Below are 12,358 nucleotides of genomic sequence, written 5' to 3' on the forward strand. Positions count from 1 at the left end.
TCATTAAGATGTTCCTGTAACCTGTCTGTAGATTTTGTTAGCTCCCCTTTAAGTTCCTCTTTTAATCTACCCGTAGATTCTTCGTTACATTGTTTTAATTCCTCTTTTAATCTAGCAGTAGATTCTTCGTTCGATTGTTTTAATTTAGCGATCGCCCTAAAAAGGAATCTCATGCTCCTATCGGACACAGATTGCTCTTCGTCTGACATTTCACTTCCCGACATTATTGTAAGATATTAACTAGTTACACACGCAGACTTGTAATCAACAAGCCTATTAAAAGCACACTCCCTATGTACAACACTCCACTTCCAACTTAAAATAGACTCACCGGACACTAATATTGTAGTTTGTAGTTCTCGGTTTTCTTTTGACATATGACCATGTGCAGACTTCGTCACCTACGTCAGTTACAACATACTTCAAAATTATTTAAATTCTTTCTAAATTGTCTCTGAATGGTTCTTGAACGAAACTGTAATCAAAACATCATCATTTGAGTCGTATGCACATAATTACGTCACTCAGTCCAATTGGTTTGCACAAACTTTTTTCAATTTAGATGTCGTTTATTTCTTCTCAGAAATTATATTAATGCAAGTTATCTGCTTTAATAAATATTAGAACCACATCGAATAAACTTTCAAGACTCAAACTCGCGATGAACGTTGTCAAAATTAATAATCTTGTCAAATAAATTAGTAATTCATTAACCTAATTCTTCATAAATAAATACTCGGAACACGTATTTAAACTTTAGTAGCAACCACTAGTTTATTATCTTCCTACATATAGACGTGAACGTGAGCCTTGACAAGATAGGACTGAACATTTACAACATGATTAAACTTTCTATGACGTCATTGTTGTAGAAACATTAAAAATTCAAATTTTTTTCAGTTTTTAGGAGCACGACGCAACAACTCGGTTTCAGGATCTTCTGTTGCTCTTTGGCTGTCGACCCGCGACGTATAGTGGCCAGCAATTTTCTCTCTGGTCCCGGCAGTGAAGATGCTGTCTCCGTTCGTTGCGCCGCCCTCTCCGTACATGAAACATAAAAATAAATACAAAACTTTAGATATTTCACAACAATTACAAAAATTACAAAATACATAAACAAAACACTAAATTAAACATATGTTCACCTGCAAACTGGGCTGACACTGGTGGATGGGTGGCGCTTCAATTTCGCGTCCCACTACAGTATTACGATGCCAAACCTCTTTATCAGTATTACGAGGATAATTGTGACGAGTGCTCTGTTAAGGCGTACCGGTGACACAAGACTTCACTCCATGGACTGAGCAACGTAGCACTGTGTTAAGGCACTGGACTTGCACTGCTAGTGTGGCAGTTCATCAACTGAAGTGGCTGGCGAGAGGTGGCGTGTTAGTCGCGCTAAATCAGGTGTTTACAGTAGACGAGAGATTAGAAAAACGTGCTGGAAAAATCGGACACCCTCTGTAAGAACGTCGATCACGACAGCAAAGAGCAACGCACTGTCTTGTGATATCTTCTTGAAAGGTATCAGAATATCGAAGACAGTGCACAGCCACTGTCCTTAATACGTCACAAACGCAACACCTGCTTTCCAGGTTACCGTCTTTGTTACCCATGGCGATCGTGTTGTGCATCCAAAGGCACTTCACACCATCTTGCCGGGCGCTGTCACATGTTACGACAGCGAATCTGATTGGGCAACGTCCGTTCGGATAGGAACGTCCCTCACGGCTATGTCCAGGATGATACTATCCGCAGAACAAGGACTCACCTATGTGCAGTGTGGTCGTTGGATGCAATGCTGACACTGCATAGGAAGCTATAACGATGGTCATCATGCCGACAGACTGTGGATCTTCTGACGTCGTGGCGCTGACCATGTGCGTGATACTTTTCTGTCTGCATATACGACTCATTCCTGACTCAGTGTATGTTATTTTGCTGTGTGATCTCGCATGACCATCCAAACTGTATGTCTGTCCTCTTCTTCGGTAGACGCGTGGAATCGATGAGTTCCTCTGACCCTTCTGATCCCATATGTTCCTTATTAGTATGGCATTTGTGTGATCTCGACCACATGCAGTGATCTCAAACATCGTTGAACAACAGCTACAGCCTTCTGACAGCATTCGATATTAAAATGCTTACCTACTTTGTGCGTTTTACTCTGAAAAGTTTCTCAGTTGCATAATCAAGTACGAGTAAGTGGTACATTTAATGACAGTTTGGCGTATGTTGAATGTAACATTCACGCGGTGGCAATTTCAATGCCAGCAGTGTGTTATGAAACGATTGTGTCTGACGAAGTGAAACTGTGCTATCGAATAGGACTGAAACCCAGATCCCTAAAACCTCCGATTGCAATTCAAGGACAGACTCAATGGGGCTAATGCGCTCATTCTTACTGTTACTAGCAACAAACGAAATAGTCTAGTGCTGTCTGCACGAGTAAATCAAATCAACACCGATTTTTGTTAATCTCAGTGAGATGCCTAGGCGCTGAGCAAAGATACTAAGGTTTTAAATCTACGTTTTGTCTTTTAGTGTTTACCAAGCTCTATAGTCTAATTATGTGATAAAAGGTTACTGAATGAGGAAAACTGCAAGTGACCAATACTCTAACCTGCCGTTGACGGAATCATGTGACAAACGTTTGAAAATATACTAGAAATAATTTAATAAAATAATGATATTTACTTTTTTGATGTTAGGCTGCGTGAATTTGGAAGACGAGAATACAGAAATATCTTTCTACTAGTATGTAAGGTGACGAAAAAGAAATGAAGAAGAGTAGCCACGTAGCTATCAACAGCTAGTCACATATCCCGCATTAAAAAGGAATCTAGATAGTGGAAGGCACTCTACGCTACTCCGTGCAGGGGGGCGGGGGAAAGGTTAAGAATGTTTGTAGTAGACGATAAGGATCGAACGTAAATATTATTGAGCATACTGCTGTCATTTTAGTTGGATATGACTCGTTGCACAGTTCAAAAAACGCAACCTTACAGGGTAATTTCAGTACACTGACCAACTCGCAGTTCAACGAGGTTGACTCTAGAAGTTCGTCTTTACTCATACTGACTTAAATTAGGTCTTAGGCCTACAAACTTTCTAAGGGATCTCGTTCGATAGAAAACAGCAGATGCCGTTACTAAGCTGATTGATGCCATTGGGACATCGTCTCGATCACACCATACATAATTAATTCTTCATCTCTAATAAACGATGCTCTGTCTAGATATTCGCTCCTTATAAGACATTCAGCAAACAGATCTGTTCGAGACACTTAAATAGGAAAGTTATGAATATATAAGTTATGAATATTTAAGTAGTAATAAGTGTAGATCGCCTTTCATTATTTTTCTTAAACAGAAAAATTATGTAAATGTATAAGTAGTAGTAAGTCTAGATCGCAGTTTATTATTTTTTGGTGGTTTCCGTTATAGTAACCATCATCAGGCCATCATTAATTTATGCAGATCGTACGAGGAGCTAATTCTCAGAACCACGATGTACTGCCAAGAGGCAGCCGTCCATCCATAAATATGTTTCCAGCATGTGGTCACCAACAGCTCGCATATATTTTATTACAAGTGACCCACTGTGGCTTCGCAGGGTACCACTAAGTAACTAAGACCGACAATTTGCCTGGAGTAGTGGTGAGAAACAGTATATATAAAACTTCCTCGAGAATCAGTCTATTACTGAACCCGTATTAAAATCCCTACAGTACTTCGTGAGATTAGGATTCACACAGAGACAGAAAACGGCGGAAGGGGATTTTATATTACTTATAGATGACACTTTAAAAGGATAATATAACTACATTGACATTTGTTACTGTCAACTGTATTAATACATGCCACCATTAATTCCAAGGTTCATACATGCAGGATTATTTTTAAAATAATTTCAGTTTTGATACCATAGTAAACACGTTGCCATACAGACCTCTGTAAATAATTCTGTAGTAGTTGATGACGGGTTGATTGAATCTGGCTGCTTGTCTCTTCAACAGGTTTTGCTGGTTACAAAGATTTAAGAACAAATATTAAATGAAGAAACTAGGTATTCGCGTATCTGGAACATATGAACAACAAAGAACAGCTCACAGTGATTATTGCATTCACAGAGGCGTTTAATCAATCATTCTTCCGTCATTCATTACGCAGATCTAATGGGAAATAGCACTAATACGTTGCGCAGTGACCCACGCGCTTCATACCAGTAGACGTAGAATGAGTGTGCCGTGTAAATGTGGAGGTAGTTTCAGGGATGATGGAAGCAAGAGTCTGTATACACAGACACATACTCATGCACGTACACACACACACACACACACACACACACAACACACACACACACACAAGCTTAAAACTCTGCTAAAGTTTGTGCTTGCTTAACCCAGCGGCGCTCTGCGGACTTCTACACGGTGACGAGGCTAATGGACGCTCCCCGCAGCCTTGATGCGTTTACGCAGCGACCCAAGGAGCTGGGAGAGCCGAGCTGCCTTTTAAAAGTCTCTCGGCCTAAAACACCTGCTGTACACCATGGTGGGGCAGCTTTGTCTTCTCTTCAGCTTTCTGGAAGTTTCTTCAGGTGGGAAATTCTTAATGGTGGCAGCCTTTCCTCAGAATTCGGTATACTATCTACGTCGCTGTTGTTCTTTTGTTTCAGAGCTTGGACTACTGTATTGAAAAATCATGTACCTAATTCTGACGAATTTTTACCATATTTATTATTCCTTCTAGCACTTATTCTTCAGATGCCTTGACGAAAATGAGTGTGTGTTATAATAACAAAATATTTCACACATGACCCAGTTAAAACTCAATTGATTTCAAAACACATAGTCGTGATAGCGTTTAACTTGTTTACTTTTATTTTTAGACGACTCCTCATAGATCATCATCTGCTCTTACATTCCTCGACGACTATAGGAAGCGTCGCGGTGGAGCAGGACCATCTATGAAGGCTTGGAGAATACTTCTGCTGCGAAGAAGCCCACTTGCTCTGTTGACAGCCCGGCCCCATGTCATGCACCGACAAACAACTTCTCCAAGTAGGTCTAAATGTAGTCGACCTTAAAACTTCGTGGCACATTTAAACTGCGTTCTCTACGTCTCCACAGTAGGATCTGGACGGTTTGATTTGCAAACAGCTTTGAAATAACCCAAAGCTGAAAATAAAGCCAGATGTAACATCGTAAAGAAGGTAATCGGCAGTACATTGAGGTCTAAACCATGAACACCGTATATATCCTGTTACTCCATGGCACGCCATTTAGGACAGGCCTTTCCCTGCCAAAGAACTCGCCAAGACAGCAAATGAAATTTGAAGGCTTATTACGGGATATCTGTGGCCTACAACATTTGCCAAGGTGTGTTATATAGCAGTGGTTGCTCCTCAAGACATCCGTCGTGAGGCCGCTGCCTGTGTGAAAGGTCAAGTCTGATTACCACGCCTAGCTATCTTTTATATAAGCTTGTGCTAACCGTCCAGAGACATGGGCGCAATGAAAAATCTTCACGGAAACCTGAAACATCTATCAAGTGACTCCATCCTAAGTAAGAATGCGGGAAGTACAGTTAGCAGACAGTACTAATTCGACCCAAACATCTGAAAATCTCCGTCCTGTTCACCGAGAGAAACGGTCTACTTGGCGGTCTTTCAATTGCCTACACTCTGGAGTCAGAACATTAACGTATAACTCATCACAACATTAGGGATTTACAGTCGCCACAGCAACTTGTGACTGTGAAGATGCGCAAATTGTTGCCCACTTGCTCTGTTGCCAGCCCTCCCCCCGTCTCTCCCACCGAGAAATATCCACTCCAAGCAGCTCCATATTCCGTCCACGTTGAAATCTAATGAACCATGACAGTAGTTACCAATTGAATAACGCATGGAATCCCGTGATCTCCGAAAATTGCTCGAGATGAAGACGCCAGAAGACTTCGATAGCTGGGGCCAGCGACAATACCGTCGGCAGCTGAGTACTGCAGTTTCACAAGAGAGGGCGCTGTCGCTGGACGGTGTGGCCCTTCTGTCTCCACGACTGCAACGCATGCGCAGCAGTGCTATCACCGCACTATATCAGGCAGGGCGGAGAACGTCTTCGTAATCTCTGGCGGTAATTCGCTTGAATACCGCCCTTCGATTGTGCCACGACGGTACCAATCAAAGTGATAGGTGTTGCGGGTGCCAGCTAGCCAGCCATCCATCCAGCCAGCCAGCCAGCCGGCCAGCCAGTGAACGTGCAGCAGTCCAGCCAGCAGCGGTCCCCACCAGCAGCCAGCAGTGGTCCCCGCCAGCAGCCAGCAACCCGCAGCCAGCAGCAGTCCCCGCCAGCAACGGTCCCTGCCAGCAGCCAGCAGCCTGCGGCCATCAGTGGTCTCCGCCAGCAGCCAGGAGCCAGCAGCCACCAGCGATCGCAGCCACCAGCAGTCGCAGCCACCAGCGGTCGCAGCCAGCAGCAGCAGCGGAGGCGTCCCCACCAGCCAGCCAGCCGGGTCACCCCCCGCCAGTGACAGCAGATTGGGGCTTCGGCCCCAGTCTCCATCATCCTTCATCGTTCTCCGTCTCCTATTACTCTGTGTCTCTCGTTACCCTGCCCGTCCTTCATTTGCTTCTTTGTCTTGTCCTGTGTTTTTCCCCTTATCATAATGTAAATCCCCACCACCTCTTCTACAGCCACCACCACTGCCATCATATACACCTCCCTCTCCGCCACTGCCACCACTATCACGTGGTGTGCTCAGTCACCCCTCCCTCAGTCCTTCCCCCCACTCCTCACTCACCCATCTCCCTCACTATTTGCCCCCCCCCCATCCCCGCCTCCTTCCTCCCGCACCTCCTCTGATCCCTTCCCACCACTTCCCCCCTCTGCTCCTTCCGTTTGCGGGGCACCCGCTAGGGTGGTCGCCCGGAGGGCCATGGCCCACTCTCAACTCTCCCCTTCACCTTCATCATCGCCGTCGCAATCGCCATCGCCCTCACCATCTCCGGCGCCGACATTCCGCCACATTCCAGTTGCTCCCATCCCCCACACCTCCTCCGCGCCGTCAAACGCCCCAGTAGCACCCCTGCCTCCTCTACTCCTAAAAAGGCTCCGCCTGGTCCCCCTTCCCCAGCCCTGGATGCCATGGATGTCTCCCCGCCTGTCCCTGCCCCTTCCTCCTCCTCCTCCACCTCCCCCTACCGCTATCTCCTCTCCTGTCCTGATCCCTCCCTTCTTGAGGCCCGGAACCTTACCTTCTTCCTTCGCCAGCATTTTCCCAGTGCCCCCATCTCCCTCCTCAGTCCTCGTCATGATTTGGTTACCATCTCCTCCACCAGCCCTACCCTTCACACGGATCTCCTTTCCCGCAACCCTGTCACCCACTTTGGCCCTCATGCCTCCCTCACTCCGGCCCCTTCTCCGCCTCCCTCCTGCCAACCCCAAACTCCGTGTCGCCCGCCGACCCTCACCGCTATGATCACTTGGCTCAGTCCGACTATCACGGAGGAGGAGGTGTTGGCGGAGCTACAGGCACATCCCCATCTCGAGGTGCGTGCGTTTTGCCACATCCATAACTCTGCCGGCCCCACCCACCTTATGCGGGTCTTTTCCAAGCACACCCCTCCATAGACCATCTCCTGAAGGAGGGTGCCCACATCTTTAACCACCATTATAAAGTTAACTCCTCCCGTTCCCCTTCTCAATCCCTCCACTGCCAGAGGTGCTTGCGGTATAATGCACAACCAACACCTGAGTGCCGCGAGGCCCCCACCTGCCCGCACTGTAAGCAAGCCAATTTCCTACGGCTGTTCCCCAATCTTCAACCCCCCCCCCTCCTGTAATACCTGTAACTTCCCTCACCCTACCTACTCCCAGAAATGTAAGGCCCGACCCCCTCCTACCACTCCTGAACTCACCATTCCTGTCCGCCCTCTGGACGCCCCCACCCCTCCTGGCAATTCCCTTCGCCCTCCCCCTACCGCTGAGGACATCATCAGATTCCTCACCATCGTCCTCCGAAATGTTCACCCGTTCCAGCGCCCCCACACCCTCCAACAGATATCCCTCGCCGCCTGTTCCGTTTTCCACTTAAAAATGTATGCCACCTACTCCAACAACCAGGCCCATTTCACCTTCTCCCGTCTTGACACAATTGTCTAAATTCCTGTCATTGCGCGACAGCACCGTATCCTTTTCAACAACATCCGCTCCCTTCCCGCCAACAAGAACCTCTTCCTGCACACCTTTGCCACTCACTGCGTGGATGCCTTCCTCCTCAGTGAAACCTTCCTCCAACCCCACCACACTGTCCACACTTCACCCTACCTCCTTCACTGCTCCGATAATCCCCTCCCGATTGCGCGTGGCGGAGTTGTCATTGGTAACCACCGTCAGATCCCAGTTCGGCTCCAACCCCTCCTTCCTGACCCCACCGAACACCTGATCCTTAGTCTCTTCTTCCCTGGCCTTACCGTCCCCTGCGCCATCATCTATGTCCGCCCTAACGCCCCTATTCCCTTCGACTTCCTCTCCCACATTGACTGTACCTTCTCCTCCTACGTGATCGCCGCCGATCTCAACATCCATAGTCGTTCCGATGCCCAGTTACGGCGGTGGCATCAATTCCTCTCCTCCCTTCAAGGTGACATCATCCCCATCCCCCAGCACACCTGTCCCAAATCCAACTCCACTCCCGATGTTATCCTTTCCTGCCCTCACCTCCTTGGCCACATAACGGTGGATGTCCTGGAGCCTATTGGTAGTGACCATCTCCCTGTCCTCTTCACCGTTTCAGATGGTCGTCGCCCCCGCCCCGACCCTCGTAATGGCCCTCCCCCAAAGTACGTCCATGACTATTCCCATTCCAACTGGAATGCCTACCGGCATACCCTCTCCACCCAGGTCGATAGACACCCCTTCACCTACCACCACCCTGACGATGTAACCCATGCTGCCTTCTTTCTGCAACAGACCTTTCTTGAGGCCGTGGAGGCCCACGTCCCTACTGTCGCCATCCACCCCCACTGTCCTCCCTCACCCCCACAGGCCTTCCTCCTCCTCCATGAATCCCGCTGTCTCTACCGTGCCTTCCTCCACACGCGTGACCTGTACACACTACGACGCCACCGGCAACTCCAGCAACATATTCGAAATTTGCTCGCAACTAAGAACCACGGGGACTGACGACAGACATGCACCTGCTTAAATGCCACCCTACCTATAAACTCGTCCCAGTTCTGGTCAGCTTTCCTCGCCTTACCGGAACTAAACCCTCCTCCTCCTATCCTCTTCTCCATGATGATCACCCGTTCCCTGACACCCTTAGTAAAGCCAATCACTTTGCCTCCTACCTCTCCGATGTCTTTTCCATCCCCGATTATCCCCTGTTCGATTACTTCATCTTCCCCGATGTCCACGATCGAACTGACACCTCTGTCCCCCTCCCCTCGCACCTGGTTTCCAGTTCTTGGACAACACTGCTCACATAGACCTCAATGCCCCTATCGCTACACAGGATCTCATTGCTACACTCCGTACGAAACGCAACACCGCTCCTGGTCACGATCGTGTCACCTACCATCACCTTCGTGAGGCTCCTGTCTCTTTCCTCCCCACCCTGGCCAGGCTCTACAATGTAGTCACGTCCACCGGTTACCACCCCGACTGTGGAAAACCTCCTATATCCTGATGTTCCTCAAACCTGGTAAACCGCCGTCCGCCGTCTCCTCCTACCGTCACATCAGCCTTACCTCGGTCTTCAGCAAGGTCCTGGAATCTATCCTCACCCGCCACATCCACCAGCATCTCCGCCAACACCGCCTCCTTCCCGTTACCCAGTGTGGCTTTCGGCCGTCCTTCTATTCCGACGACCTTCTCCTCCACCTCACTCATCTCCTTTCCGAACAGCTCAGATACCGTCTCTCCGCAATCTTCCTCTCCCTGGACCTCGAACGTGACTGTGACGGCGTGTGGCATTCCGGTCTCCTCTTCATGCTCCAAACCTTCGCCCTTCGATTAACTACGTCCATCTGATCGGCTCCTTTCTATCCCACCGTCCTTCCTACGTCACCATCATTAACGCGGAATCGTACACCTTTTTTCTCTCTGCTGGTGTGCCCCAAGGCTCCGTCGTCTCCCCCCTTCTGTACCTTTTATATACGGCGGACATGCCGCCGCCGTCACCCCCCGCCCACCTTCTCCAGTTTGCCGATGACAAGGCCTTCCTTGCCCTTGCCCCGACGCTGCAGCACTCCCAAAACCTTCTCCAATCCCATCTTCACCGGTTCACCACTTGGTGCAACCAGTGTTTGCTCAACGTCAGTCCCTGCAAAACACATGCGATCATTGTAGGCAAAACCACCCCTTCCTTCCGCCTCCTTGATTTCTATCTCACCATCTATGGCCGTCCTATCGCCTCACTCCCACCCTTAAGTACCTTGGCGTCACCCTCGACCGGCGCCTCTCCTGGACTCCCCATCTTCGGACAATCCAAGCCAAGACACACTCCCGACTCTGTCTCCTCAAGCTCCTCTCCAGCCGTACGTGGGGTCTGGATCCCTCCACCATACTCCACACCTATAAATCCCTCATCCCCCCTATCCTTTGATATGCCAATTAGCCTGGATCTCCGCCCCCCCCTTTTTTTTGTCATCAGTCTACTGACTGGTTTGATGCAGCCTGCCACGAATTCCTTTCCTGTGCTAACCTCTTCATCTCAGAGTAGCACTTGCAACCTACGTCCTCAATTATTTGCTTGAAGTATTCCAATCTCTGTCTTCCTCTACAGTTTTTGCCCTCTACAGCTCCCTCTGGTACCATGGAAGTCATTCCCTCATGTCTTAGCAGATGTCCTTTCATCCTGTCCCTTCTCCTTATCAGTGTTTTCCACATATTCCTTTCCTCTACGATTCTGCGTAGAACCTCCTCATTCCTTACCTTATCAGTCCACTTAATTTTCAACATTCGTCTATAGCACCACATCTGAAATGCTTACATTCTCTTCTGTTCCGGTTTTCCCACAGTCCATGTTAAACAACCATACAATGCTGTACTCCAGACGTACATCCTCAGAAATTTCTTCCTCAAATTAAGGCCGGTATTTCATATTAGTAGACTTCTCTTGGCCAGAAATGCCTTTTTTGCCATAGCGAGACCGCTTTTGATGTCCTCCTTGTCCCGTCCGTCATTGGTTATTTTACTGCCTAGGTAGCAGAATTCCTTAACTTAATTGACTTCGTGACGATGAATCCTGATGTTAAGTTTCTCGCTGTTCTCATTTCTACTATTTCTCATTACCTTCGTCTTTCTCCGATTTACTCTCAAGCCATACTGTGTACTCATTAGTCTGTTCATTCCGTTCAGCAGATCATTTAATTCTTCTTCACTTTCACTCAGGATAGCAATGTCATCAGCGAATCGTATCATTGATATCCTTTCACCTTGTATTTTAATTCCACTCCTGAACCTTTCTTTTATTTCCATCATTGCTTCCTCGATGTACAGATTGAAGAGTAGGGGCGAAAGGCTGCAGCCTTGTCGTACACCCTTCTTAATACGAGCACTTCGTCCTTGATCATCCACTCTTATTATTCCCTCTTGGTTGTTGTACATATTGTATATGACCCGTCTCTCCCTGTAGCTTACCCTCACTTTTTTCAGAATCTCGAACAGCTTGCACCATTTTATATTGTCGAACGCATTTTCCAGGTCGACAAATCCTATGAAAGTGTCTTGATTTTTCTTTAGCCTTACTTCCATTATTAGCCGTAACGTCAGAATTGCCTCTCTCGTTCCTTTATTTTTCCTAAAGCCAAACTGAAGGTCACCTAGCGCAATCTCAATTATCTTTTCCATTCTTCTGTATATTATTCTTGTAAGCAGCTTCGATGCATGAGCTGTTAAGCTGATTGTGCGATAATTCTCGCACATGTCAGCTCTTGCCGTCTTCGGAATTGTGTGGATGATGCTTTTCCGAAAGTCAGATGGTATATCACCAGACTCATATATTCTACACACCAACGTGAATAGTCGTTTTGTTGCCACTTCCCCCAATGATTTTAGAAATTCTGATGGAATATTATCTATCCCTTCTGCCTTATTTGACCGTAAGTCCTCCAAAGCTCTTTTGAATTCCGATTCTAATACTGGATCCCCTATCTCTTCTAAATCGACTCCTGTTTCTTCTTCTATCACATCAGACAAATCTTCACCCTCATAGAGGCTTTCAATGTATTCTTTCCGCCTATCTCCTCTCTCCTCTGCATTTAAGTGGAATTCCCGTTGCACTCTTAATGTTACCACCGTTGCTTTAAATGTCACCAAAGGTTGTTTTGACTTTCCTGTATCCTGAGTCTGTCC

Source organism: Schistocerca nitens, chromosome 4 (genome assembly GCF_023898315.1).
Source record: "Schistocerca nitens isolate TAMUIC-IGC-003100 chromosome 4, iqSchNite1.1, whole genome shotgun sequence".
NCBI classification, from domain to species: domain Eukaryota; kingdom Metazoa; phylum Arthropoda; class Insecta; order Orthoptera; family Acrididae; genus Schistocerca; species Schistocerca nitens.